This window comes from Callithrix jacchus, chromosome 1, assembly GCF_049354715.1.
Source record: "Callithrix jacchus isolate 240 chromosome 1, calJac240_pri, whole genome shotgun sequence".
In the NCBI taxonomy this organism is placed as follows: Eukaryota; Metazoa; Chordata; class Mammalia; order Primates; family Cebidae; genus Callithrix; species Callithrix jacchus.
The window spans coordinates 154,414,019-154,441,893 of NC_133502.1; the positions used below are offsets into that span (position 1 = coordinate 154,414,019).

At 40.3% G+C, this 27,875-nt stretch overlaps 1 long non-coding RNA gene and 2 pseudogenes across 2 annotated transcripts in view; 2 read left to right on the forward strand and 1 right to left on the reverse strand.

Annotated features, from left to right (window-relative positions):
- LOC144579442 (uncharacterized) overlaps window positions 1–27,875 on the forward strand; it is a 275,742-nt gene that overhangs the window by 26,107 nt on the left and 221,760 nt on the right. The gene's annotated exons all lie outside the window — the stretch shown is intronic.
- On the forward strand, window positions 1,540–26,379 carry LOC128932558 (uncharacterized; annotated as a pseudogene). Its single transcript, XR_008482516.2, has one exon. The product of XR_008482516.2 is annotated as an uncharacterized LOC128932558 (transcript).
- Window positions 26,347–27,875, reverse strand: part of LOC100399138 (large ribosomal subunit protein uL3 pseudogene) — a 47,214-nt pseudogene continuing 45,685 nt past the window's right edge.

Sequence of the window (27,875 nt, forward strand, 5' to 3'; positions counted from 1 at the left end):
GTGCATCACCACAGGCAGGCAGATACACACTACTGCCACTCAAGGAAATGGTAGATACTTGGGAAGTTTCAGTCAGCTTAATATCCTTAAATAGTTACAGCTGGCTTTATTCAAGGGCACACCATCCAAAAGGGGCCCACAGGCTGGTTGTGGTGTCTCATGCCTATAATTCCAGCACTTTGGGACTTTGAGAGGCTAAAGTGGGAGGATCACTTGTGCCCAAGAGTTCACGATCAGCCTGAGCAACACAGCAAGACCCCATCTAGAAAAGTTCACTAAATGTGGTGGTGAATGCCTATAGTCCCAGCTACTCAAAAGGCTGAAGTGGGAGGATTGTTTGAGCCCAAGAGTTTAAGGCTGCAGTGAGCTATGATTGCACCACTGCACGCCAGCCTGGGTGTCAGAATGAGATCCTGTCTCCAAACAAAAAGGGTAGGGCTCACAGTTGGTTTATTGCTTTGCTGTTGCCGTCTTGAAATTCTTAAGAATTTTTGAACAAGGGGTTCTGAAATTTCATTTTGCACAATACTTTATAAGCTTTATAGCCTGTACTGCACACTAAAGTAAAACACAACTTGTATGAGATGTCAGAGTATTCATCTTTTTCTGTCCTCAAACTCAGCTGCTGCAGAGTTTGTCGTACTAAACAAATTCAGTTTAGTACTATCTCAATTAAAATTATCTTTTTAGGACCTCCTAACAGAGGTACTTCATGAACAGCAAGGAGTTCATGGTGACTAGAACAGGGAGATGGTAGAAGGTGCTATTGTAGAGGTAGGTGGAGGCTAGACTCTGAAGAGGTTTGCACACTATGCAAGGAATTTGGATTCTATCCAGTTAACAATGAGGATGATATGAAATAGTTTTTAAATTATAAAAATCAAACATACAGTGAAATCAAAAGAATTTTAACATTAGATAACTGTATACTCACCATCTAGATTCTATTATTAATATTTTATTATACTTTAAAAAATCACATAGCTCTAAAAGACTTCCAGCAAGGAAGCAGGATCAATGCAAAGGATATGGAAGATGTTCTGGAGGCAGAGAGATGAGTGGAAAGGTGACTAATTAGGAGGTACTTCCAATATTACATATAACACAAAAATCACATGAAAAAATAATTTCCCTTAGCTCACAATACTCATGTTACAAAAATGCAGTATTCAGAATGCTTTATTACTTCCTGATATTTTGGTGTTCAAGAGTAAGATTTCGAAGCCAGTCTGAATTCTGTTTCTTTCAAGATAACTACCCCACTCCTCCCTCCCCTGGTAAGCTTTGGAGATTTTCTCCCTTAACTATATAATTAACAAAAATTCCAGATATCTAGGTTTGGGCTTGTTTCTCTTAATTGTTCTGGGTCAAATATATTTTTTAAAGTAAAAAACTTGTTTTAGCTCTGGCAAGTTTTCTTTAGTTATGTCTTTGATTATTTTATCTTACGGTTTCTGGGATTATCTCATTCTTAGATTATATCATACTTTTCTTTCTCCTTTTCATTATTTACTTAATTAATTAAAAATTCTTGTTCTTCTCCTTTGAGTTCTTAGGGACTTCAGTTTTCCCTCTATAGGAGTGTCTTGATTTATCACAATGTCAATTCTATTTCTAACAGAGATATCATTTCTGGTACTGCTTTCTAATCTTACCTGGCTTCTATTTTAATCTCAGTTAATTGTCTTGCACCTTATCCTATTATATTGTTACCTCTCCCTTCTTTTTAGTCATTTATTATTATAATTATAATTATTTTTCAAAGGTCTTCTTTGATTACTCAGGATGATGCTATTCTTTCCTCTAGCTGCAGTTTTACTTCACATGCTCTATACTGGATTTTTATTTTATTCATCTGCACATAAGGGAATATTTCTCTAAACTTGTATTTGCATAGGCCGAATGCATGGATTGGCTAGTGACTTTATTGGCTTCTTGGGTACAGGTAAAGCTATTTCTTACATCTAGAATTGGGGGCACACTGTTGTGAACATATTTTGGTCCATGTACCATGGATATTATTATTTTACTGATTATCAATGATATAGGTTGAAGCAAGATCATATTTCGTACAATCACCTGGTTCTCTGATTCTGTGAATCAAAGGAGTACATACAAATAACTATTTCCAGCATATACTGTCTGTATTCACCTCATAACACTTTACCTACTAAAATGCAATGGCTCCCTAACACACCCCATAAGTAAAAGAGCATTAGATTATTAAGCTGTAAGTCGGTGACCACACATAGTACTATATTGCCTAGCATATAATCATATTGAAAGAAGACTTAGTGAGTATTGATGATAATGATTTTGATTATATAAAATAGATATTTTCTACCATGTGTAACTTTAATTTGGTCCTTGCATTTATGATTTCTGGAGTTACATTCTTTGGTGTATGCCGTATCTCCTTAGATTAACACACCAGGTCGGGAAACAGATGCCCAGTGGGAAAGATTTCTACTCTTATTCCTTCTACACATGGACATTTTCCCTTCACTGTTTTGCAAGTAAGGGTTGTCTCATCCACCTTTAAGATTTCTCAATCTTAGCTGTGCTGAAAGATTCCCAAGTGTGTACATTTCTGCTGCTGACCAAAGTTGTATTTCTGATTAATTTAAGCCTGCCTGTTTTTTGAGTAGACATCAGATGTGCCACAGGGGTGAAGCATGTGTACTAGGTATTTGGGTGGGGATATAGAAAACTCAGGGTATAGGGCTCAGGGGAAAGAAAGGGAGGTGACTTAAAAGAGCATATATAACTTGGATCTCAGAGCTTATGGGGTTCATTATCTGCTAGGACAAAGAAGGCTTAAGGAAGGACAATAACACAAGGCAAATTTACTTAGAGGAGGTAGTAAATCAAATTTTTCTCCCCCACAGCTGTATAAAGAACTCTGTGAAAGAGATAAAGTCATATTAATATTATGATTAAAAATCTTTCCTGGTTGCTCATTTTCTGGAAGACAAAGTACAAATTTTGTAGCATGTCATTTATGGTTCCTCAGAGTTGGACTCTACCTGTTGTTCCCCTATATGCATATGTTATACTTTAGCTGCTCTAGGTATTCTTGCACACCTCCATACTTTCATTCATGATGTCCTTGCTGATTGGAATAGCTTCTCTTCCTACCTTAATCAGTCTTCATCCTGAGTCAACAAATAATGGCTCCAATGCTGTTATTTCGGCAGAGTCTTTCAATATTTCTCCACTTAGAATTATTTATTTCTCTATGCTTCTATAACTTGGATAAGAGAACTTTAGAGTTATGTCCATTTGTCTCCTCTAGTAAATTGAGTGTAATTGGAGTGACATTTTGAATATTTGCAGTAGATATCAAAATAACTGATACCAATTTGTTCAGTGAACATATATTCATTCAACACTCACCATAGTCGTCCCTTGGAATATAGGAATGAACAAGACAGAAAAGGTTCCTGACTTCATGAAGGTCATGGTTCAGTGATGGGCTGGTACATGACAAATAAATAATTTCAAATGGTGACCCAGCGTAGCTGCTTACAAAATGCTTGATGAGCTAATTTTTTGGATGAATATTTGGTGCTATCAGAAAATAAGGAAATACAGTTTTTGCAGCAGTTACTTATGGCTTTAGAACATTCAATACCTACAAAAGTCTGAGCATTATATAACAATAAGCATTTTTCTTAAGCTCACATGCCTGTGGGTCAGCTCAGTTGATCTAGGCTGGTTTCACTCATGTGTCTGTAACTGACTGAGTACAGCTCATCTAGATTGGGCTTGGCTGATGTAACTCATCTGTCTTTTGCAACCAAGAGGGTAACTCTGACATAACATATAAGAGTACCAGTCCCAGTAAACAACCTATTCCAAGCCTTTGCTTGTGTCTTATCTGCTACCATTCCACAGATCAAAGTAAGTCACATGGTCAAGCACCCAGTTAAAGGGTAAGGAAGTGTAGCCCACTTAAAGGGAAGCCACTACAAAGTTATATGCAAAGAATTATAGATTTATAATCTTCTTATTGGGTAGAAAATGAAAAATTGCCTCAGGTCTCTTAATGTATATGACCTCAAATGATAAAAAGGATTGGAGCCTATTAAATCCTCAAGCCAGTGCTTTGATAACTCTCTTTATGTTTCTGTCTGTCTTTTTTCCCCATCCTACCCAACCCTTCACCACTACCATATACTGGCACATTCTCTTGATCTTGGTTCATTTATGTGAACTCAGTGATGCTATGGTTTTCAGCATCTGCATTTCTTGCTTGAAAGATCCTTCCTCCCTGCTGGTGTGTGTGTGTGTCCTGGGTTGCCTCAGAATAACCAAAATTAATTCCAAATAGAAGTTTGTGTATAAATACAGTACTAGTTCACTCACTCAACGGGGAAAAAATCTGAGATGAATCTTTTACAATGACCCCAGAGTTCTCGATAGACTCAAACTTCTGGCTTGGCAAGAAACCCTTCATTGACTGTCCATGTCTCTACTGCCCTATTGGAATTTCCTGGGATTGCTCATACATAAAATACTTACCTTCACATCTTTGTCTTGGGGTCTGCTTCTGGGGGAAGCCAAGTAAGAACACATGTACTGAAAGTCTACTATGAGCAGAAAGCACCTGCAGAAATCCACTCTTACTCTAGTAAATGAATCCTGAGAAGTTGTATTTGTTACTATATTACTTTATTTAAAAAATCAAATAGGTAATAGAATGTGAGCTTTGCAATCAGACAGACCTGGGATCTAGCACTTTCTCCACAACTTACTTTCCTAACCTTTCTGAACTTCAGTTTTCTCATCTGTAAAATGGAGATAACTCCCCCCTCCTAGTGTGAGGAGTAGATGCAATAACACCAGTAAAGTGCCATCTACAGTACCTGGGACATAGTAGCATTCAGTAAGTTGTAGCTATCTTTATTGTTAAGGCACCGGCTACTTTCAGATAATAGTAAAAATAACATTTATACAGCAATGAGAGTAGGCATTATCTTATTGCGTGTTTATTATAAGTGTATGAAGCAGGTGTTATTATTTTTATGAGACACATTTTACAGAAAAAGAAATTAAAACTCAGAGACGCCAAGAGACTCACTCTGGATCACTTAGCCAGCACTGGGATCAGAAACAGCTTTTCCGACTTCAGGATTTGTATTCTTTCCATTATACCCTGTCTTCCTTCAGCCATTTTAGTTATTTATTCTCTGCCTTGCCTCATCTAAGTTCCTTAAAGACAGGAATAGATTCATTCTCCCCATGGAATCTGGGGCTCCACTCAAGGAATGTGGTTATTGAGAAAGGAAATAAATAACTGTCGGGGGGAAAGACAGCTTGTAGGAGAATGTGATGAATCCAGCTGAGAAAGCACCAAGGGCAAAGACACATGCAAAGCTCATACCAGAGGTCAGGCCTCTGGGCTGTTACTTAATAAAATTAACAGCTCATATTTGTCTAGCATTTTACTGTTGTCAAAGTACTTCTTGATGGTTAGTCTTACTTGATTCTCGCCACAGCCCTGGGATCTGAGGTGACTTCCTTTGTCAGCATTCTTATGGCAGGAAACTGAGGCTCAGATAAAACAAAGGATTGACTGGAAACAATCCAGCTAGTAAATATTGGAGCTAAAAGACTTGAGAGAGTTTGGAAACCAGATCTTCCATTGCCAACTTCCAGGGTTTAGGAGGTAGAATATTTTCCTACACTCATAACAACTAGAATTTGCAAAGTACTTAGCAGTTGAAGCCTGTTCACAAATATTATCTCAACTATGTTTATAGCTACAGAGACTTGTCCCTATGTTATGGAGGAGAAATCTGGGGTTCAAAGAGGACTTGTCCAAGGACATCATTAGCAATTGGCTGAGCCAGGATTAAAACTGGAATCCTTTGACTACGAAATCATGACTTCCTCCACCACAGCACTCCACTGGACCCTAAATGCAACTTCCCTAAACAAAATGGAGAAATCACTTTTCTTGATCTAGTCCCAACTTTTTCCCAGAGAAAAATCTTCCTTTTCAGCCTTTCCCCATCTTTAGTCCCTAGTCAAGATCAGAACAGTCTTCACGAGGGGCAGGAAAGAGGCCGCAGGGAAGGTCTTGGCAAGAGTAGAGATCTGCCCATTTGTTAATTAAGATCAGCTGGGCCTCCTGAACCTCTCCTCTGCCAGTAGCAGTGAGGTGTCTCACTGAATTAAAAGCAGCTTCAGAAGTAGACGTTTTTCATACACCAGAAACTAGTGTTGCTGCCTGGGCAGGGTGGAATCCATGGGTCTCCTGGGAAGAGCCTTCTATTTAACTATTGTCCACCCGCCTCTCATCCAGCAATTGGGAAACACAGTAATGAAGACTGGGAGGAGGAGGACCAAAGCTGCATGCTTGCCTCTTCCACATGAGAAATAGCTTCTTGCTTGTAAATAGCAGAGGATCTGGGGGAAGACCAAGCCTTGGTAACACATCAATCCAGGGAACTTTTATATTAGTTGCAGAATCTGGGTGTTTATTTTTCTTTGCTTGTATTGCAAATTTATAACAAGCTGAGAAAAAAGCAGACCTCTTGTTTTTTTCAGTTGGCCTCTCACTCTCTTCCCCAAAAGGTCTGGGTTTCCCTCAAAGTTACCAAGTGCTAATTTGAAAAATATGTTGCTGATAAGCGGGGGGGGGGAGCATGCCTCCAATGTGAAATGCCCTCTGGGGCATGAGGGAGCTCCCAGAGAGAGAGAGAGAGAGAGTGTGTGTGTGTGTGTGTGCTAGCGTTGTGTGCACTCTGAGCAACAGAAGGAAAGGGAAGCAGAAAGAAAGATGGGCTGATGGACATGAAGACATAGGAGCCTGCATGCAGTTGGAGAACACTGTGAACTGCAGGAAGAACCCTCCGTTGCATTTGAAGCATACACAAATTTCATTGTTGGTGTCATTCACTGCATCTCCGAGTTCCCTATAGGACACTTCATAAGATAAATTTATTTTAGAATTTAGCACAAGGAAATACTTGCTGCTTCCAAGGAGCCCATATGTTTTCTCCTCATGAATATGTTACTAATTAGTTTCTGATTTTGTTTTGTCTATTGGGAAACTTAGGGGAAATTTTAAAAACAGCTATGGTAGCGATCCCATCACCTGCTTAACAATATTCTGTTTTTCCCTTGACTTGTCTCTCTTATTCTAATGCAATTTCTTTTGTTGCGATGATTTAGAAACAAATATTTTACTACTTTTTGTATGTTGTATGAATGGCTGCAAAATCTTTTTCTAATGAGGTAATATATAAGTAAATAAACAAAAATAGATATGAATTAGCCTTGCTAAAACAACCTTTGAGTGAGCAAAGGCAGGAAATTCCGAAACTGACTTCAAGCTTTTTTCTCATTTATATAAAATTCCACGACTTAATTTCTTAACTTCTACCACCCTTGAGAAATGCACTGTGAATGGAGACAACATTCAAGAAAAAGCTAAGAGCAGTGGCCATAGCGTATGGCTGCTAACCTTGTGCTCTTCTTGTCGGCAGTGTGTCAAAGACTAAGAGCATAGAATTAAATGAAATGTGAACATTTCAGAGAGATCTTCCCCTGGATTTGTCTCAGGGCTTTTAAAAAATTTTTTATTTTTTATTATACTTTAAGTTCTGGGATACATGTGCAGAACGTGCAGGTTTGTTACATAGGTATATACGGGCAGTGATGGTTTGCTAAACCCATCAACCCATCATCTACATTAGGTATTTCTCCTAATGCTATCCTTCCCCTAGCCCCCCAGCCCCTGACAGGTCCCGGTGTGTGATATTCCCCTCCCTATGTCCATGTGTTCTCATTGTTCAACTCCCATTTATGAGTGAGAATATGCAGTACTTGGTTTTCTGTTCCTGTGTCAACAAACATATGAAAACAAGCACATCAGCTGGGTGCGGTGGCTCAAGCCTGTAATCCCAGCACTTTGGGAGGCCGAGGAGGGTGGATCACGAGGTCAAGAGATCGAGACCATCCTGGTCAACATGGTGAAACCCCGTCTCTACTAAAAATACAAAAAATTAGCTGGGCACGGTGGCATGTGCCTGTAATCCCAGCTACTCAGGAGGCTGAGGCAGGAGAATTGCCTGAACCCAGGAGGCGGAGGTTGCGGTGAGCCGAGATCATGCCATTGCACTCCAGCCTGGGTAACAAGAGCGAAACTCCGTCTCAAAAAAAAAAAAAAGAAAAAGAAAAAAAGCACATCATCCCTGGTCATTAGAGAAATGCAAATCAAAACCACACTGAGATACCATCTCATGCCAGTTAGAATGGAGTTCATTAAAAAGTCAGGAAACAACTTTTTCCTGAGAAATGGAGATCCTGGAGAAATGGAGAAATAGGAATGCTTTTACACTGTTGGTGGGAGTGTAAATTAGATCAACCATTGTTTAAGACAGTGTGGTGATTCCTCGAGGATCTAGTACCAGAAATACTATTTGACCCTGCAATCCCGTTACTAGATATATACCCAAAGGATTTAAAATCATTCTGCTATAAAGACACATGCACACGTATGTTCATTGCAGCACTGTTTACAATAGCAAAGATTGGAACATACCCAAATGCCCATCAGTGATAGACTGGATAAAGAAAATGTGTCACATATACACCATGGAATACTATGCAGCCATAAAAAAAGGATGAGTTCATGTCCTTTGCAGGGACATGGATGAAGCTGGAAACTATCTCTGGGCTTTCTAACTTCCTCAAGGCAGTCTGCTTTTTTTTTTTTTTTTTTTTTTTAAGTATTGGAAACAGCATTAGATTTTAAGGCCAAGTAATAAAAAGTTTCTTGCTACAACTTTGAGGACTTGGGCCTGACCTCTCTGACTTTCTGCAAAGAGGAGAAAATAATAACTTTACAGCATTAATTTGGATAACAAGTGAAAATGAAGGTGAAGGCGCTATGTAAATTAAGCAAATCTCATTACATATCATGATGAATTCAGGATTCTTTACAATTTTCCCCCCTCACCATCTGTGATCTTATTACACAACATGCCCCCAACCCATACCCAGTGGCCCCTGTGCACCAGTCATTCCTTGGCCATGCCAAGTCTGTGATCAACTCCTACATGACCTTTGAAGTTCAACTGAAAAATCACCACCTCACTGAAGTCATAGTCCTGCCATTCACAGTGTACATGTTACTTTTTCTCTATTCTCGGTCCACACTTGGTTTACACCATTAATGTAGCACTTGTTGTATTGCAGCTGGTTGTTTCCTGCTCGCCACCTCTCAGTGCAGCTTCTCATTGGCAGGAACTGTCATTCACCTTTAAATCTCTAGCACACTGAGGCACATCCAGCTTCCAGATGTTAAAACAAATCGCAAACTAAACATGGGGTTTGATACCTTTGAGCAGAGAAGAAAGTTTTCTAAAAATCCATCTGTACCTTAGATATATTTTGTGCTGTGAAAATGCGAGTTGATGAAAATGAAATGCCAGGCAGTAGCATTGAAATGGACTGTTTCTTTTATGACTATCAAATGGGGATGAGTAGATGCTCTCAATTTCCTCTGAAAACTAAAAAAGATTCCTGACTTCCAAGTCGAAGGCCACATTAATGCATGATTGGAGCACTGGGGACATTTTATTGTTAGAAAGGAAACAAGGCAGATGGGACAGTGGTGGGGACAGCAGAGCAGAGAGATTTAGAGTTCAGGCTGCGGCGGCACTTAGGTAAGCAATTTAATTTCCTTGTGTTCCCACATTTGAAAAATAGGGAAAATGATAGTAACTACCACTTTGGTTTGTTTCAAGAATTAAGTGAGATAATACACGAAAAACACAAAGTATGGTGTCTGGCACATGGCAAGTGCTCAAGAAATGTAATTTCTTCTTATAATTAAATTGCAACCTCATTTTCACATAGAAGGTCTCAATAGTCCCTGAGCTTTCAGAGTTCTGACAACTCAATTGTTGCCTTCCTCCTTTCTAAGTGGACCTGTGTGCTTGCATTGTGTGGGAAAGATTGTCTTTCTTTCCCAGACTTCTGCTGGGCTGCAGTGGATGCCACAGGAGTGATGGGGCCTGCAGGTACTCTGATTGAAGGCACATGGTCTAGCATCACTCTATTCATACCTCATCAAAAGCATGAACTCATATCTGGATGTAGCAGCTGGGGAGGAGCATTGACAAAGAAGCCCGTGTTCAGAGACTTATTTCCCTGTGTGTACCAAGAAGGTGACAATCCCTGTGTTACATAGTTTCTGGAAAGAACACATGATAATAAAGTATGTTAAGTTGCCTCATAAATAAAAATAGGGAGCTGTCTCTATCTTTGTTATTTGGTAATAACAGACTATGGCTGATTTTAGTCCCATGGACAACATGGGACTTGGATGGCTATCCACATTATACTAGCAATAGCCATCAAGCCCATGTGTGGGGGATAGTCCCAGACATGGAAGAATTGTGAGAGAAGACACATTTCAAGGATGTCTTTCAGCACTTTGTGCTAGGTGTGGATTTTATCCAAACAAAAAGAGGGGAGAAATTCTTCTCAGCTACAAATGAAACTTGGAGTAATCTCTCCCAGTTGACAGGGAACCACTATAACCTCTGCTGACCTAAGAGAGCTGCTCCTTGCATTATGGAAGGTTGTCACAGAAATATTGCATTCACTTAGCCAAGGGAGCTGTATCAGCATTTTAGAGGATTGCTGAACTCAACTATTTAGAGAGCCTTATGTCTTCTCCCCGACAGGATACCACAGCGGTGGTGAGGATGAGAGGGAACAAGACTGTTCGAGCAGGGGCATGGTGATTTAAACTCAGCCCCTGCTCACTTTGATAATGGGCATCAAAGCAGGAGGGATCTTGTTCTAATTTTGAGTGTTCTTCATTCGGGAAATAGCTGTATTCATGAAGATTTGTGTGCAAGGCAGATTTTTAGAATCAGATGATTTAAAAGCTGTTTGGGAAGACCACTATTTGAAGGAATTCATTGAGGACTCTGGGAATCTTTTTGTGATGGCAGTTTTAGGTGCTTTGTAAATTCGAAGTTTTGCAAGTTGGATTGTTTTTGAATGGCGGGCAATACTGACAAATATGTGCTTGTTTTAAGCTTTACTACATTTCTTATAAACATTTGCTTGCTCATATTACCTTTCCTTTGAACTTTGTCAAGTATTGCAAAGTTCTGGATTTCATTGGAAATTAATTCAATTAATGTAGCATGGATAGTTTGTTCTGCTTCAAGCACTGTGTAAATCCAATTTTTTGGCATATTACAAAGCAAAGGGGTTGGAAATTGATGTATATTTCACATATCTACAATATTCATGTCTCTCAAGTATTCTCTTGAAAGGTGGAGCTAGCTTTTAAATATTCACAAAATGTTTCCATGAGATAGCAAAAGAATATGAGGTGTTTGTTTAACATGACTTAATTTAATATATTGGGAAGTGAGTTTGCCTATAAGCTTTGCCTTGTGTCCCCATAAATGGAGCATCTATACTCTACCTGTTATTGTTGTGGACATTTCTATATTCTTTGTCTTATTTAATTATCACAACAGATATTAGTTAATGGGCTTTACAGGTGAGGATCTGAGGCTCAGAAAATATAAATGAATTGCTTGATGCCAGCAGTACGGTAATTTGTAGATCTAGGACTTAAAAGTGATTCTTTTAAGATTTATGTTCTTTAACATAATCACGTAAACAGTGAGCAAAATGAACCAATGGTTTGAATCAAGAGTGAAGGATATTGGAGTAGAAGGAAGGATTTTAAATTAGGGGCTGAAGATATAGTTGGCAAAGAATGGAAGAGCTTCTTATTATGGCTATCATAACCATATGGCTACCATTTATCAAGTGCTTACCATGAACCAGGCATTGTGCTAAGTGTTTCTCATTAAGACTCACAGAATTCCCAGGAAGTACTCCTTTATTATCCAGTTGTACAGATGAGGAAATTGAGAAACTGAGTTTAAATGGACTTGCCTCAGGTCCTACAAGTGAATAAGCAGAAGCATTTGGACTCAGTCCTATTTCTATCTTCCTTTAAAGCTCATTCTCCATCTACAATACTCTGCCACTCACCATCCAAAGTCTTGAAATGTGAATGCTTTTGCCTGCTAATAACCACTTGAATTTAGGTCCCAGTCTCTGGATTGTTAATATTTTAAAAGGCCACAAAACCATACAACAATGTACTCTGAAAACTAAAAACCAATATTTTCTTAATAGAACACACACAAAAAATCTTTGATGCTATTAAGGTAGTAAAAATGTAGAAATTATTTTCTCTAAGATGCTGCAGAAGCTTAAAATATGTCAAGATAGCTTTTTAAGGATATATTTTTATAAAAATTATAAGAACACAGTTAAAATAGTCAAGGAATTTTATATAATTTACAACAGAATACAGCCATCTCCTGCCTCCAATGCACATTCTGTTCCCACGAGTTTCCACTTCCAGAAGCAGCCACTTACGTTTATGTTTGCCTCCATGTTTAAAATAACATGTATATACTGTCATTTCTTTTTTTAAAGGTATTGTATTAGTTTATTAGGGCTGTCATAACAAAGTACTGACGAGGGATACTTGGGGTATTGCTTCGCCAACTGGACACCTCTGTGGCTGGTGGCACCTTTTGCCTGAGTATTGCTCGTGCCTATTGGGCTCCTTCTCTCTCAGCGCAGCAGGCTGCACTCAGCTCATGCTGCCAGCCTGGATCCCATACATGCCAAGGGTGAGCCAGGCATGGAGTGGTAAGAGGAGTGTTAGTGAGCATGGGGTCTAGCCACTGCGCATAGCCAGGCATGCTGGCTGCTGTGATGGGGTGGACAGCTCCAGGCACCAATATAGGTACTGGTTTCATGCAAGGCTGTGCTGGACCAGATGTATTGCACATGGCTTCTGTTGTGGGCATCTGTACCTGGACGGGGGAATGCAGTGGCTCCTGGAAGCTTGGACATGCCAGGAACCACAGATCCCCAAAGAGGGTGTTATGGGCCTGGATTGGGGAGCCCCTAGGTCTGGACTCTCAAAGGGTGGCAGCTCTTCTCTCCTTCTTGTCACCCACAACTTGGTGAGTGGGGTGGGTGAGTGTGTTTCAGCCTCGTTTGTGTTACAGATCTTTTCCTGGGTCCCAAGTTCTTGTTCTGCATCCAGGAAGAATGAGGTAAGTGGACAACTGGAGGATGAGCAAGTTGAAAGGAGTTTCATTGAGTGACAGAACTGTTTTCAGAAGACCTGAAGTGGGTAGCTCCTTTCTGCAGTCAGGTCATCCTGTCAAGTCTGCAGCTCTCAGTAGAGAGGAGACCCAGAGTGGGCTGCTGCCCACCCCATCGCAGTAGCTCCTATTCACAGGCAGGTTGTCCCATCATATTTGCAGCCCTCAGCAGAGAGGACACCCAGAATGGGTAGCTCCTGTCCATAGCAGGTCGTCCTGATATCTCTACAGCCCTCAGCAGAGAGGAGACCTGGAATGGGTAGCTCCTATTCACAGGCAGGTCATCCCAACATCTCTACAGCCCTCAGTGGCGAGGAGAGAGACCCAGAGTGGATAGCTCCTACCTGCAGGCAGGTTGTCTGGTCATCTGCCTGAGTTTAGCTGAATCCACAGTTTTTATGGCTTCAGAGAGGAGGAAGTTACCTGCTGATTGGTCCGTGGGTGGGCCCAGAAAAAGCATCATAAGTTCTCATTCCAGTCTGCAGAACTGGCAGCCTGGCCCCCAGGCTTCAGGCTGTCCATGGCTTGAAGGTGGGGCTTCACTGGGTATCCACCCCTTTCCACCTAGGAGCCTGTCTGCCTCCTGCCACCAGCTATATGTCCTCCATGGTGCCCAGGCTGTTCATGCTGAGGGGTGCCTGCACCAAACCCCCCTCAGCTCCCCCTCAGCCTTCTCTGATGCTCATTGGTGCCCAAAGCTTGCAGGGGGCCGAGGTGGCAGGGGACTGGCGTGTCAGTATCACCCTGAATGTGTACACACCCAGCTGGGTCATGACAACACCCAGGCTCAGCCACAACTTTGCTCCAAAATTGGAGCAGGCACCAGGAGCAGGGAGAGGCCATGCAGTCATTTCTGAGCCTGTGGGGGTAGGAGGGGCTTCCCAGGCCCCCAAGAATTCAGGAATGTTTGGGTCTGCAGCTGTAGCTGGGTGGCTGCTGCTGTGCCTGGGAGGATAGGGCTCCAGCCCCTCCAACTCAGAAGTGGGTAGGGCTCCCACCAGTTTTGTGGAACACATGGCCTTGAATGTACCTCCCCACTGCAGCCAGTGTCATGCAGCAGCCACTCCAGATGGGCCACTGCTACCATCAGTACCACAAACTGGGTGGCTTACACAACAAAAATTCATTGTCTTACATTCTGGAGGCTAGAAGTCCCAAATCACTTCTCAGTAGAGTGGGTTTCTTCCAGGGCTGCGAAGAAGAATGTTCCATGCCTCTTCCCTAGCTTCTGGTGGTTTTCTGGCAGTCTTTGGTGTTCCTTGGCTTGTATATGCATTAAACCAAGTACTACCTTCATCTTCATGTGGCTTCTTCTCTGTGTCTTCTTCATGTGGTCTTCTCTCTGTGCATGTCTATTGCTATGCCCAAATTCTCCCTTCTTATAAGGACACCGGTCATATAATGACCTCCTTTTTATTTGATTACCTCTGTAAATATCCTATTATTATTATTATTATTATTTTTTTTTTGAGATGGAGAATCACTCTTGTGGCCCAGGCTAGAGTATAGGGGCACAATCTCAGCTCATTGCAAATTCTCCCTCCCGGGCTCAAGTGATTCTCCTGCCTTAGCCCACCAAGTAGCTAGGACTAGGCACCTGCTACCACGCCTGGCTAATTTTTGTAGTTTTAGTAGAGATAGGGTTTTACCATGTTGGCCAGGCTGGTCTCGGACTCCTGACCTCAGGTGATCTACCTGCCTTGGCCTCCTAAAATGCTGGGATTACAGGCGTGAACCACCACTCCCAGCCAAATATCCTGTTTTTAATTAGGGTCACATTCTGAGGTACTGGGTGTTAGGACTCTCATATATATTTTTCTGGGGACATAATTCGACCATAAAAGTTATCTTCCATTGTATTCTTCTCATAAAATATGAGGATTTAGTTATTATACTCTTTACATCTTCCTTCCATTTGCTTTCACTTCTCCTACCTTCTGAGAATAATGTTTTTGTTATGTCAAACTTCAGTGTTTACCTTATTATGACTGTACAAATATTATTTACATCTGAGTCATGTCATCAGTTTGATTAAATTTCCTTTTATTTGCACTTGGTTTTCATGGAATTATTAATGGTCTTGTATTCTTGTTTGCTTAGTTTCCTGAGCCAAAAGAGATTAGCTTCTAGACTATAAAAGGCATTTCTGCAAGGCAAAAAGAAAATAAGGGAAATGAATAGAAACATGGGCAAAGGTGTGAACAAGTAATTTAAAAAAAAACTCATATGATTAGCAAGCAGATGAAGAGATGCTCTAACCCACTGGTGAGTAGAAAGAGGAAAACATCAAACTATTACTTTACTCCTCTCAGTAAAGTCAGAACTGAAAAGCTGGATAGTGCGAAGATTGGCAGGTATGTGATAATCATACAGGAACTACAAAGTACCATGATGGAAGTGCATATTGGGGCAGCAATTTGGGGAGCACTCTGCCACCCCTTAGTCAACTCCATCACACCTCAGGATCTTCATCCTACAGAAATTTCCTACTTTGTTTGTGACAGCTGGAAATTGGAGACAATCTAGTTGTTGGATATACATTAAGGAATTCTTATGAATTAGAAGCAATGAATTGGATGTATACACAGTGCCATGGTTTAAATGTACCCCTCCGAAGTTCATGTATTGGAAACTTGGTTTTCAATGCAGAAGCACTGGGAGGTGGGGCTGAACAGAAGGTGTTTGGGTTATAGGGACATTGCCCTAATGAATGGATTAATGCTATTATCTGGTGAGTGCGTTTGTTTTTGTGGAATAGGTTCCTTATTAAAGGATGAATTTGGCCTCCTTATGCTCTTTCTTGTCTTCCCTTTGCCTTTCCACTTTCCACCATGGGATGATGTAGCAAGAAGGCCCTTGCAAGACGCCGGCCCTTGCACTTCCCAGACTCCAGAGCTGTGAGACTACATTTTTGTTTATTGTAAATTACCAAGGCTGTGGTATTATGTTGTAGCAGCACAAAACACACTAAAACACAACAGCAATATGGATAGAGTTTTTAAATGCTGGGTAAAAAAAGCAAAAAAAATTAGATATTTAGAAATACCACATATGTAAATTAAAAATGTACACAAATAATATAATACACATTTTAAAAGAACTCATAGAAATGAAATATATACTTGAAACATATCAGGGTGTTTGCTTGTAGGGGAATGGAAATAAGGAGAGAGAAATAAATAAGTAAGGAAGGGGCTGCACTAAGACTCATGCTGGTAAGCCAGAGTTGGGAAAGTATGATTAACTCTACCATCTGCACTGAAGTCTAAAAACAGATTCAGTGTTTACATAATTATGACTAAATAAACGTTATTTACACTTTATGCATGAGTCATATAGTGTATTATAATTATATTTTCTTTGTGAGAGATTGGGGTATTACAGCTTTTTTCACTTACTTTGCTGCATTTAATAATGGTTCCATTTTTTTGGTTTAATTTGTGTTTCTATGAATGATTACTAATGTATCTCTAAACTCTTTGCCAGACATATATACCTCCTCCCTTTATATTCAAATTCCTCAGTCTGTCGGTGTCATACTTTTAGTAACATCCTCCTTGTCACCTGCTGTGGAATGATTGCATCTGCACACAATTCATTTGTGGAAGCCCTAATTCCCAGTGGGACTGTATTTGGAGCTAGGAGCTCTAAAGGTAATTAAGGTTAAGTGAGGTCATAAGGGCAAGACCCTAATTCATAGGACTGGTGGCCTTAGGAGAAGAGGAGGAGAAAGAGACTGCCCCTCTCTGCCATGTAAAATACCTGGCCAGAAGGCAGTCATCTGCAAGCAGGAAGAGAGCCCTCAACAGAAACTGACCCTTCGGGATCTTGATCTGGGACGTCTAACCTTTAGAATTGAAGGAAAATAAATATCTGTTGTTTAAGCCATCCAGTCTGATTTTGTTATGGTAGCCCAAACAGACTAAGATATTGGTACCAGCAAGTAGGGTGCTGGGACTGTAACAAATACCTAACAGTGTGTAAGCAAGTTTGGAACCGGGTGATGGGTAGAGTCTGGAAGTGTTTTGAGGAGCAAGCTAAAAAGTCTATTTGCCATAAAGGAAATATTGGTAGAAATAGGGATGATAAAGTCAATTCTGGTAAAGACTTAAAAATAAAGAAAAACTGGAGAAAAAAGCCTTTACCTTTTCAGAGACTATATAATCATGAACAGAATAATCATGTTGATAAAAATATAGATATTAAAGATCATTCTGGCGAAGTCTCAGATGGAAAGGAGGAGTAAGTTATTGAAACTGGAGGAAAGGCAATCCTTGTTATAAAGTGGCAAAGAACTTGACTGAACGGTATTCTAGTGTTTTGTGAAAGTATAATTCACGTGTGATAAAATTGGATATTTAACTGAGAAGATTTCTGAGCAAAATGTTGAAGGTGCAGCCTAGGTCCCCTTGACTGCCTGACTGCTTGTAGTAAAATGAGATAGAGTGACAGAGAGAAGCTGAAGAAGAATTGTTAAGCAAAAAGGAACCAAAACTTGAAGACTTAGAAATTATCAGCTATACATATTACAAAAAGTGAAAAAGTTTGTTCTCAGGGAAACGTCAGGGGTGTGGCTGAACAACCATTTGAAAAGAAGATTAGTATGAATGTGAGCTATACATTTAATCAATCACTATAACAGAAGCTAGGAATAGAGATGGAATTGTATGAGTAGAAACACGGCCAATTTAAACTGAAGTGGATAAAGAAGAAAATGATGAAGAAAGGCTGTTGGGCTTCTTAGATTCAATAGGACTGGACACCAAAGCTATTTTGGGAACGTGTTATTTTTCAAGAAAAGGGAAGAACAACCCTCAATTCTCTCCTCTCTGGTTTCTCTGTTCTTCTCTCTCTCTCTCTCTCTCTCTTTCTCTCTGAAAATCCTATTATTTGTATACTAGGCCTCCCAGATGTGGCTCTAATTTTCTTATCTGCCCCTCTACCTGCCCAATTTCTATCCCTTTTTCTTTATTTTATACTTTTTGGGAGCTTTCCTCAACTTTATCTTTCAACCCATTCACTGATTTTAATCCTGTTCACTTATTTTTAATATCAAATCTCTTACTTTATACAAATTGGTTTTTTAAAAAAATATATGCATATTCTTACTTTATCCTGACAATATTTTTATTTCTATGAAGAGGCTAGTTTTTGGAGATATTTTCTTCTGTTCTCTGCATTACTTTTTTTTCCCTGTGATTCTTTTACTGTTGTTCGTTGTTTTGGTCTTTTTCACATTAGAACCTTTCCCTCAAGTATCTGATGATGTGGGCATTTTTGCTCAGAGTGAGATACTACAACCTTGGAGGAAATGATCATTCTGTGAGCAGATGTTACCTGGTGAGTTTCACTGTATGATGATCTGGCAGGGCCGTGCAGGACCAAAGCAACTATGAGCAACTTTAGGTCTTTTTTATCCAGTTGAGCAATTTTTTCAAGTATCAATCTTCTGATCTCCCTTCTAGTGGAGATATTCTTGGTTCCAGCATTCTTGTTGCTGAGTTTGGTAAATCTCTGCATTCAGTAAGTAGACCTCACCTAATCTTTCAGTTTTCAGTATGAAATCTCCTCCAGCTCCGCTAAATAACCCTAAGACCAGACAGAGTATCTGGTTCAACCCCTTCATAGAGTATACACCTAGTCTTCTACTAGAACTGGGGAAGAGAGAACCCAGCTGCAGCTTCTAATCCAGACTTTCAATTAAATCTCTTCTTGTTGTCCTATCTGCACCCCAACTTTCAAAGTATGGGAAACATAAATTCCTGAGCCTCCTTGGGTTCTTTCACATACAGTGTGCAAAAAGCATTTTTGCCAGTGACTTCCTTTCTTTGGAGGATGATTATTAAGTCTGGACTTTTAAAAATCAAATTTAGGATTTACAAAAAGTATTCCTATACAAGAAAGATCCTTGTGAGAACAATAAATACAAGTACTGTGTTGGAATGGAGAGATCTCTACTCACCACCGTGATAGAATTTCACATATCCTATTTCTTCATTTCTTTTTCTTTTTCCTTTCACCTTTTTCTTTTTCTTCTTTTTTTCCTTTACTTTTCTTGCCTCTTCTCATCTTTTTCTCCATTTATTTATTTATTTGTTAGTTAATTTTTTTTGTTTGCTTAGTTTTAAAAATTCTCCTTCTCATTGTCTTCCTCCTGCTTTTCCTCCTTGTTCATCTATATTCTCCTCAGGATTGTCAACACCTCAGTTGAATGAATTAAGTAGGATATAGTGCAGAGGATTTCCAGAGTGGGGAGCTTACATTTGCGAACATACATTTGCAAACCTAAGGGTGCTTAGGACCAACTTGGAGAGAATTCTTAGGCAAAATCTATGGACTTCTGTTAGAATTGTTATTTTCCAAAGAACTCATAGGTGTCAATTACAGGATTATGACTACAAAGCAGTGACCTCCCCTGGGACCTCCAACTCATTTCTTATAGGGCACCGAGAGCCCAGCAACCACCGCAACTTTGTATAACTTTCCAAGCTCAGACAAATCTGAACTGATGACCTGAGGGTGAGAGGCTCTGTATAACTTGATTACATTTTTTAAAAAATTCCATTTTTCTTGTGAAAAGACACCTTCAGAACACAATTTCAGTTTATCTCTGCAATTTTAGACATCAAATAGCTTATTTTTTAAGTTCTATCTGGGTCAAAGAACATTATTAAGAAGAAAAATGTAAAAAATATTGGTTTTGTAACAATTCGGTATCCAAACTGAAGGCTCTAATAAACTCACAGAAATGTTCTTGCTTTGAGACTTTTTAGAATTCTAAAGAAAAGATAAAAATATTATGTAGGACTAGGGTGCCCTACAATGTACGCTAAAAAATAAAACTAAGCAATCAACAGATTTTGAATGATAATATGCCAGAATCCTTTTTTTTTTTTTTTTTTTGGTAAGTAGTATCATGTAGGCTCCTGGTGTCATGAATATGCCATTTTAGTGTTTTATTTCTGTGGGATTTCACCTTAGAATCCAGAGTGTAGATTGTTCACAAACAGGAAAGAAATAAGAATGACTCCTTAACTTCTCTATTCATGTAAGAATCTGTCAACTGAGATGTTTGCTCCATTTCTAAGTGTAGACAAAGGACATTGGATCTTATTTCAGGGCCCCAGGATTAGAACTTCATCTCCAGATATTGTGAGGTTGCTTCATCAAAACAGGCACATAGAAATTAAAACAACTGGCACGATGTATTGAAAATGAGCACACTGTTCTATTTTTTTTAAGTAGATGGAAAAAAATCAATATTTCGTCTTCAAGTGCTTACACCTATACAGGAAAGAGAGGTGAAAAAACGAATTGTTCCATCTGTAATTTCAAGCAGAGAAAATGAGTTACAAGCATATCAGCAAAATACAGACAGAGATAGACCCAGCGAAGCAGAAGGAAAATGACTAACCACCATTTCCCCTTATTCCCATAACTGATTGGATGTAAACAAAACATTCTCTCCCAAATGAGAGGCAAAAAGTCTGACACCAAGTAGTGGCTACTTCTCAAGATATCTTTGTCAGCAAGACGGGTTCAAGCCATGATTTCACCGTTTCTATGATTGACGTTGTTACGGTTCTTGGAACAGTTACCATGGTAACTGAAGGGCCTTGTATGTATTTGAAGTAATTCACCTGACCTACTGCTCAAAATGAGGGAGGGCTGAGGGCTACTATTTCTCCCAAGGATTCCCCATGATTTGGCCAGTGTAAACTGTAGTCTTGGCTCTGATCTGAAGAGGCTGTCCAGGCAGTGCACGTGAGGAAGGATGAAAAAAATAGCAAATTCCTGTATCTGCCAAGACAAACTCCAGCCTGAGATTTTCCCTAGGGATTTATGATGTTGTCAGTAGCCTCTGGTGTTTTCTTCTTCCTAAATATGGACTTGATATTTGCCATTTCCTTCCTGATATTTCCTGTGGAGGCCCGCGGGAAGGATGCTTCCATCGATTTGTAGGAAGACATTTGTGTCCCACCTTTGGATCAGAGAAAAAATGGTGAGTAAGAGAGATTGAGATTGAGAGAGGGAGACATGAAGCAAGCTTATGGTGGTTGAATTACAGTCTACCAGAAATGGTACAGATATCTGAATAATATTAAAAGTCAGCCGGTGTTTCCCAGCCCTTTTAAAACAGAAGACGAAACTCAGGGAGTCATGACTATCACAATATCACAGCATCTCTTCAGCTCTGACACTGGTCAGATCTGTCTAAGACCCCAAAATGCACTACATTCTCCCCTTCACTAATGTATTCCTCTGGACTATTCCATTTCTAATCTCTACATCAGGATGCTCCCATTTCTTTTAATTCACAAGACTGTTAATTCAAGAAGGAGTGCTGGCAATCTCCTCACTCTTTGCTACTGCTCTGGATGATTTTTCTTCCAACACTTGTCAATCTTTTTTTTCCCCTCATGGAGCTCAGGCAGCCACTTTGGCCATTTCTTTGCCATCCTCATTGCTGTTATTGGTTGACCTTTGGGATCTTCTTTTATTCTTCTTAATGACCTTAGCACCTGACTCAGCATTTTACTTCCTGACTTCTCCCCAGCTTCTACTCAAGGAATTCAATTTCACCCAGTAATTCTTCTAATACATTGGTTCTCTCCCTTTCTTAGACCTCTCAACCTTAACACCTCCATCTGTCCTCTCACCATAGTCACGCGGGTAAAAATAACTGCATTTCGATCTCACTTTCACCTCAAACTGACACACTTTCTCTCTTACCACAACTTTCTGTCCTTTGACCTGACACACTCTGACTTTCAATCAGCGTTCTACTGATCCTTATTGATATGGTTTGGCTGTGCCTCACCCAAATTTCATCTCATCTTGAATTGTAGGTCTCATAACCCCCACGTGTTGTGGCAGGGACCAGGTGGAGACAATTGAATCATGGCGGCAGTTTCTCTCATTTTGTTCTGGTGATAGTAAGTTACTTCTCACGAGATCTGGTGGTTTTATAAGGGGCTTCCCCCTTAGCTGGGCACTCACGCTTCTCCTTCCACCATGATTATTCATTTTCTGAGGACTCTTCAGCCCTGCATAATTGTGAGTCAAACCTCTTTCCTTTGTAGTTTGACCAGTCTTGGGTATGTCCTTATAGCAGTGGGAGAACGGACTAATACACTTACAATGCCTTCAAGCTTGGGAACCACTCTGTTCTAAGAGACATGTCTTGTTCTCTTGGACATTCTTAGCTAGCACGGTTATTATGGTTAATGAGTTCAGCCTTCTTTCTCAACAACAGTTTGGGCCTTCTCAGAACCTACACACTGAGTTGGATATGCTATAGCTTATTCACTCATAAAATATTGACTGAATAGCTGGCATTCTCTTAGGTACCGGGGTTATGGACCTGTTCTCTGTTTTCCTGGAGCTTATAAAATAGTGGATAAACCAGGTAATAAATATAAACACAAAAATACAGACTAAAATATTAGGAGGAAGTGAAGAGGATGCTGTGATGATAAAAAGTGCTTACTGAACGTTTATATGGACCAGATACTATTATAAGTCCTTTATGTTTTTTGATTCTTTTAACCCTTCCAACCAGCCTCTGACTATGTTATGTTTTTCCCATTTTACGGTGGAAAACTGAGTTACAGAACAATTAGATTCAGCTGCCTAGAGGTCACACACGTGTTGGAGCTAAGCTTCGAAATCAGTTTCCTTAGTCTACCTTCTTAACCACTAACTCCTGGCTTTAGGGCAGCAGGCATGGCATTTTCATAGACAAGCTGGTCTTTGAGAGCTCCTTTGAGAAGATGGGATTTAGCTCAAGGCTTCAGGAAAGAGAAGCCCTCCATACTGACATAAATAAATGAAAGAACCAGGAAGCAGCATTTCAGTGAGAACAAGTTGCATGGAGACAGGCCTAAGTGTGTTTGAAAATGGAAAGGTCAGTATGGCTAAACCATAGATGGGGGAAGAGAATGGCATAGGATAGGGCTGGAAAAGAAAGCTGAACAAGACCTAAGGCAAATTTGGCAGATTAAGGGATTTGTATTGTATTCGAAAAGCCAGAGGGAACTGGAGTCAATGTTCACTTTTGGAATCTCTCTGGCAGATATGTGGAGAATGGATTCGGGGTAAATACAGACATGGGACAACTGGAAAACTTGTGCAGGACTCTGTTCTAGAGATAATTGTGGCTTGGACTGTGGTGGTGGCACTGGGGACGAATAAAGGTGGCTTTGTTGTTAGACATGCTTTGGGGGTAGGACCAGCAGAACCAGGTGGTGGGTTGAGGTGGGAAGTAAGAAAGACAGAAACAAGGATGGGTGTCAGGTCCCTGAGTCAAACTAGGTAACTTTTGTTTTCACTGAGCACACGAGGCCATGTAGCAGTCCAACCCTCTCTTTCATTTACCTTCTGAATCATCATACATCCTTTCTCTCTTTTTTCCCATATCAGGGAAAGTTGTCTTTCTATTCTTTCTATCTAGCATCTCAAGCTGCAAATTTTGAGCCCCTTTTCCTGTCATCTTTATGGTTTTGCTTGATCTCTTATCCTCATTCTGTCATGTATTTTCAAGTTTTCCTTTCCTGGTGTCCTTTTTTGCTTATATAACAAACTCAAGTTTTATCTGCTCTGAAACATAAACCCTTCTTTCAATGTTAATTATCTCCAGAGTTGTTCCCACAGTCCCTGCCTTCCTGTGAGAACAAGCTGTTTCAGTAAGTGGTCTACGGCTGTTTTTTTAAACTCTTTATGGCTGTTTCTCAAAACGGATGTTCTCACCTTGATGTCTCATGAGCTAAGAGTGATGTAGGGCCATTCTGGGTGCTATCCAGCCATGTGATTTATCCAACAGTTCCAGATACTTTGCCCCACATCATATTATTTGCTCTATTCCCGCAGCCTTTCTTGGTAGCAACTTACCAAAAGGCAAACATTGCCTGATGCAAGCACTTTGAGAAAGAGCTAATGCTTTCTTCCTTGTAATTTCCTTTTTAGGGAAATCCTAGAATCTAGGGTTTCTAAAGTTCGTGAAAATGAGCATCACCCTTAGTTCTGTGTCACTTCCACCCCTCATAAAATGCATAGAAAATTAGGAAGATTTTCCATTGAAAGGAAGAATAAATTATAGTGTGGCCTCTTTTGATATGGCAAAAATACCGGCCATTTCAGTCATATGACAAAACACCTAAAATCATTTTTAAATACTGAGTGTTGAGTGATCATCCAAATAGCATTAAATAGTTGGTACTTTTAAGCATCTTGTTTATTCGAAGCAGCTAAGTCCATCACTCTCCCTCACAGGATATTTGCTCTGATGAGCCAACAAGTCAAGCTGTTGAATGAAAGGAGACCAAAGATGAGGCAGAAGGCAGGCTTTGGCACCTTTGGAAGGAATCCAAGTCTCATAGAATAATGGGGAGGAAATATTGGGGAGGCTTAACAGGCAGCTTAATCAGCCTTGGCTTCTTTTTTTGATCTGTTCCCCCAGTTTGGCTGTATGCACTGCTAAATGGTCTTCAAACATAGAGTTTACACACTCTGATGTATACTGTTCCCTCCATGCAGATTCCCTTCTCTGGTTTGCAAACTGTTTATTCTGCAAGTTCTGCTTCCTATGTTACCTTCTATAAAGCATCCTCGGTATCCACAGTACACTACAGAGTTTGGAGTGTGGTTCCTGGAGCCAGAACGCCTGGATTCCAATCCTGACCATGTCTCTTATCAGCTGTGTGATCTTGGATAAGTGATTTGACTTCCCCATGCCTCGACTTTCTGATATGCAAAACGGAAATAATATTTCATATTGGGGTTGTCATGCTTAATGAGCTGGTACATGTGAAGTATTCAAGATACTGTCTGGCACATAGTAAGTGCTTGGTCAGTGTTGCCTAGAATTTTTCCTCAGGTAGAGTTATTTATTCTTTCGGACACTCATGGTATAATCTTCTATGGTAATGCTTATCACAGTGGTGATTATTTTGTTTATATGCCTCTAAGATGTGGGCTTGCAGAAGATCAAAACAACATTGTTCTTTCTGTCTTGCACAGTGTCTTGTGTGGTACATGGTCTGTGGTACAATTTCAATGAATGTTTATTAAAATAATGAACTGAGAAATTTTGTGGTTCATTTAAAGATGAATTAATAAGGGACTCATGGTGAAGTCATTACTAATTAAATCAGCTATAGTGATTAACCAAATTACATAGTCATTTGTAGTTTTGCAGTTTTAATCTTTGGCTACATTATGACCAAATCCATATGAACGACGATGAAAGAAAGAGGTGAAGATCTGTTGAACACTGTCTTTGTGCTCTATGCTTTATATATCATAATTAGTGATCTCCTTTAAGTTATTACCATTTTACAGTTGAGGAAAGACTCAGAGAAGTTTAGTGATATATCTAAGGTAAAAAAAAAAAAAATATATATATATATATACATACACACACACACACAGGGGCTGTGTGCGGTGGCTCACGCCTGTGATACCAGCAGTTTAGGAGGCGGAGGCAGGTGGATCACCTGAGGTTTGGAGTCTGAGACCAGCCTGACCAATATGGAGAAACCTCGTCTCTACTAAAAATACAAAATTAGCTGGACTTATTGGTGCATGCCTGTAATCCCACTTGGAGGCTGCAGCAGGAGAGTCACTTGAACCCAGAAGGCAGAGGTTGTGGTGAGCTGAGATCGTGCCATTGCACTTCAGCCAGGAAAGCAAGCAAAAACTGTCAAAAAACAAAACAAAACAAAACAAAAACTAGTTTGAGTAGCAGGCTGACGTTTCTAACCCAGGGAGTCAAACTGTAGACTCTGAAGTATCTGTTTTTGTTTGTTTGTTTGTTTTTTGAGATGGAGTTTCGCTCTTGTTACCCAGGCTGGAGTGCAATGGTGCGATCTCAGCTCACCGCAACCTCCGCCTCCTGGGTTCGGGCAATTCTCCTGCCTCAGCCTCCCAAGTAGCTGGGACTACAGGCATGTGCCACCATGCCCAGCTAATTTTTTGTATTTTTAGTAGAGACGGGGTTTCACCATGTTGACCAGGATGGTCTTGATCTCTTGATCTCATGATCCACCCTCCTCGGCCTCCCAAAGTGCTGGGATTACAGGCGTGAGCCACCGCGCCCAGCCTTTTTTTGTTGTTGTTTACTTTTTTTTTCCCCAGTGGAAAATAAGTTGTATTGAGACATCACCAGCTGCAAAATCTGTTCCTGACATTAAGCTCCTTCTTCCTTTGCAATTCGGTCTTTCTTCAGTGGTCCCATGAATGCTCTCTTCTCCTCTATGGTCTGGAAGCGGCCATGGCCAAACTTGGAGGTGGTGTCAGTGAACTTAAGGTCAGTCTTCTCCAGAGCCTCCTGCTTGGTCTGCACCAGCAAGGACTTGCGGAAGGTGAGCACTTGCTTCTTGGTTCCCACCACACAGCCTTTCAGCATGACACAGTCACTGGGCACTTGACCATAGTGGACCCAGAGGGTTGATGCTTTTGTCAGGTCATAGTCGGTGGAGGCATTGTTTTGATCAGCTTGCTGTCCTGGATAAGGTAGCCCTGGTCCATCTTAGAGATCTAAGGTGATGGTAGCCTTTCTGCCCAGGGGGAGCCATAGAGAAGGCCACACGGACAGGATACCATGCCCTAGTGCAGGCCACCTTGCACAGGCCTCAGTGAGTCTTGCAGGGCTGTTTTTTACTTTTTTATATTGTCTCAATGAACTTATTTTTTTGTTGTTGGTTACTTTCTATTATCACCTCTACTTCTGTCCCCATTTAGGATTTTATGATTTAGCAATAAATGCCCTTGGGCCCCTGAGGCTTATGCCTTATTTCTCCTCTAGTATTTTCCCCACCCATGGAAAGCAAACCATTGTGCTTGCTTTGTCAGTCATTGGTAGTCTAAAAATAGTTTTGTAACTGGATAAAGGAATTTGGGTATGAACAGAGTTGAAGTGTTCAGTTCAGCTTGATAAAAATTTCAGACTTTAACTGTCAGCTCTGTTTAGCTTCACAGTCCTCTATCGGTATGGTATAACCTCACAAGCCACAAAAAAGAGCTCTCCCTGAAGGATCTGTTAGTCATGGAGGAAATAAGACCTTTTTGCTTCTAGATTTTCCAGCCGTACCAGCAGGTTCAGACTGGACTACCTTCAGAGCAGACTCCATGCATCTGAGTGGTGAAACTCCCTTGGTCCCCTGTACAGAGAAATCCTCATTATTGAACTTTTCTCTTTCCTGGCACTTCCTTCCTGAACCATTTTCCAACAGTGTGTGTCCTCTGCTTCCAAGCTCTTTCTAACCAATGCATGTAGTTCCTTCATACTTCTGGATTTTGATTTTCCCCGACATCTTTCAGCCTGGAAAACATTATTCTATCTCCTTGACCTAATTTCTCCAAACTAGGATTCCTTTCACCCTGTATCCCTCCTGCCCTGCAGAATATTTCAGCTATTCAGGCTGCCCAAGCATTATTTCTATCAGTGATGAATTTGGTTTCTCCATACTTTCTTTCCACATTTGAGAACTTAGTTGGAAAGCAAGTCAGATCACCATGTCATTAAAGGAATTTTGTTTTTTTCTTCTCTTTTTAGTTATAATGCTTTGATGACTGAAAAACATTCATAGCTTGACAGCAAAAACTTGAGGGTAAATTTCCACTATTACTAAGGTATCTCTACTTCAAAGTATCTGGTAAGTTATGTAGATTACTCACTTACAGATAACAAATATA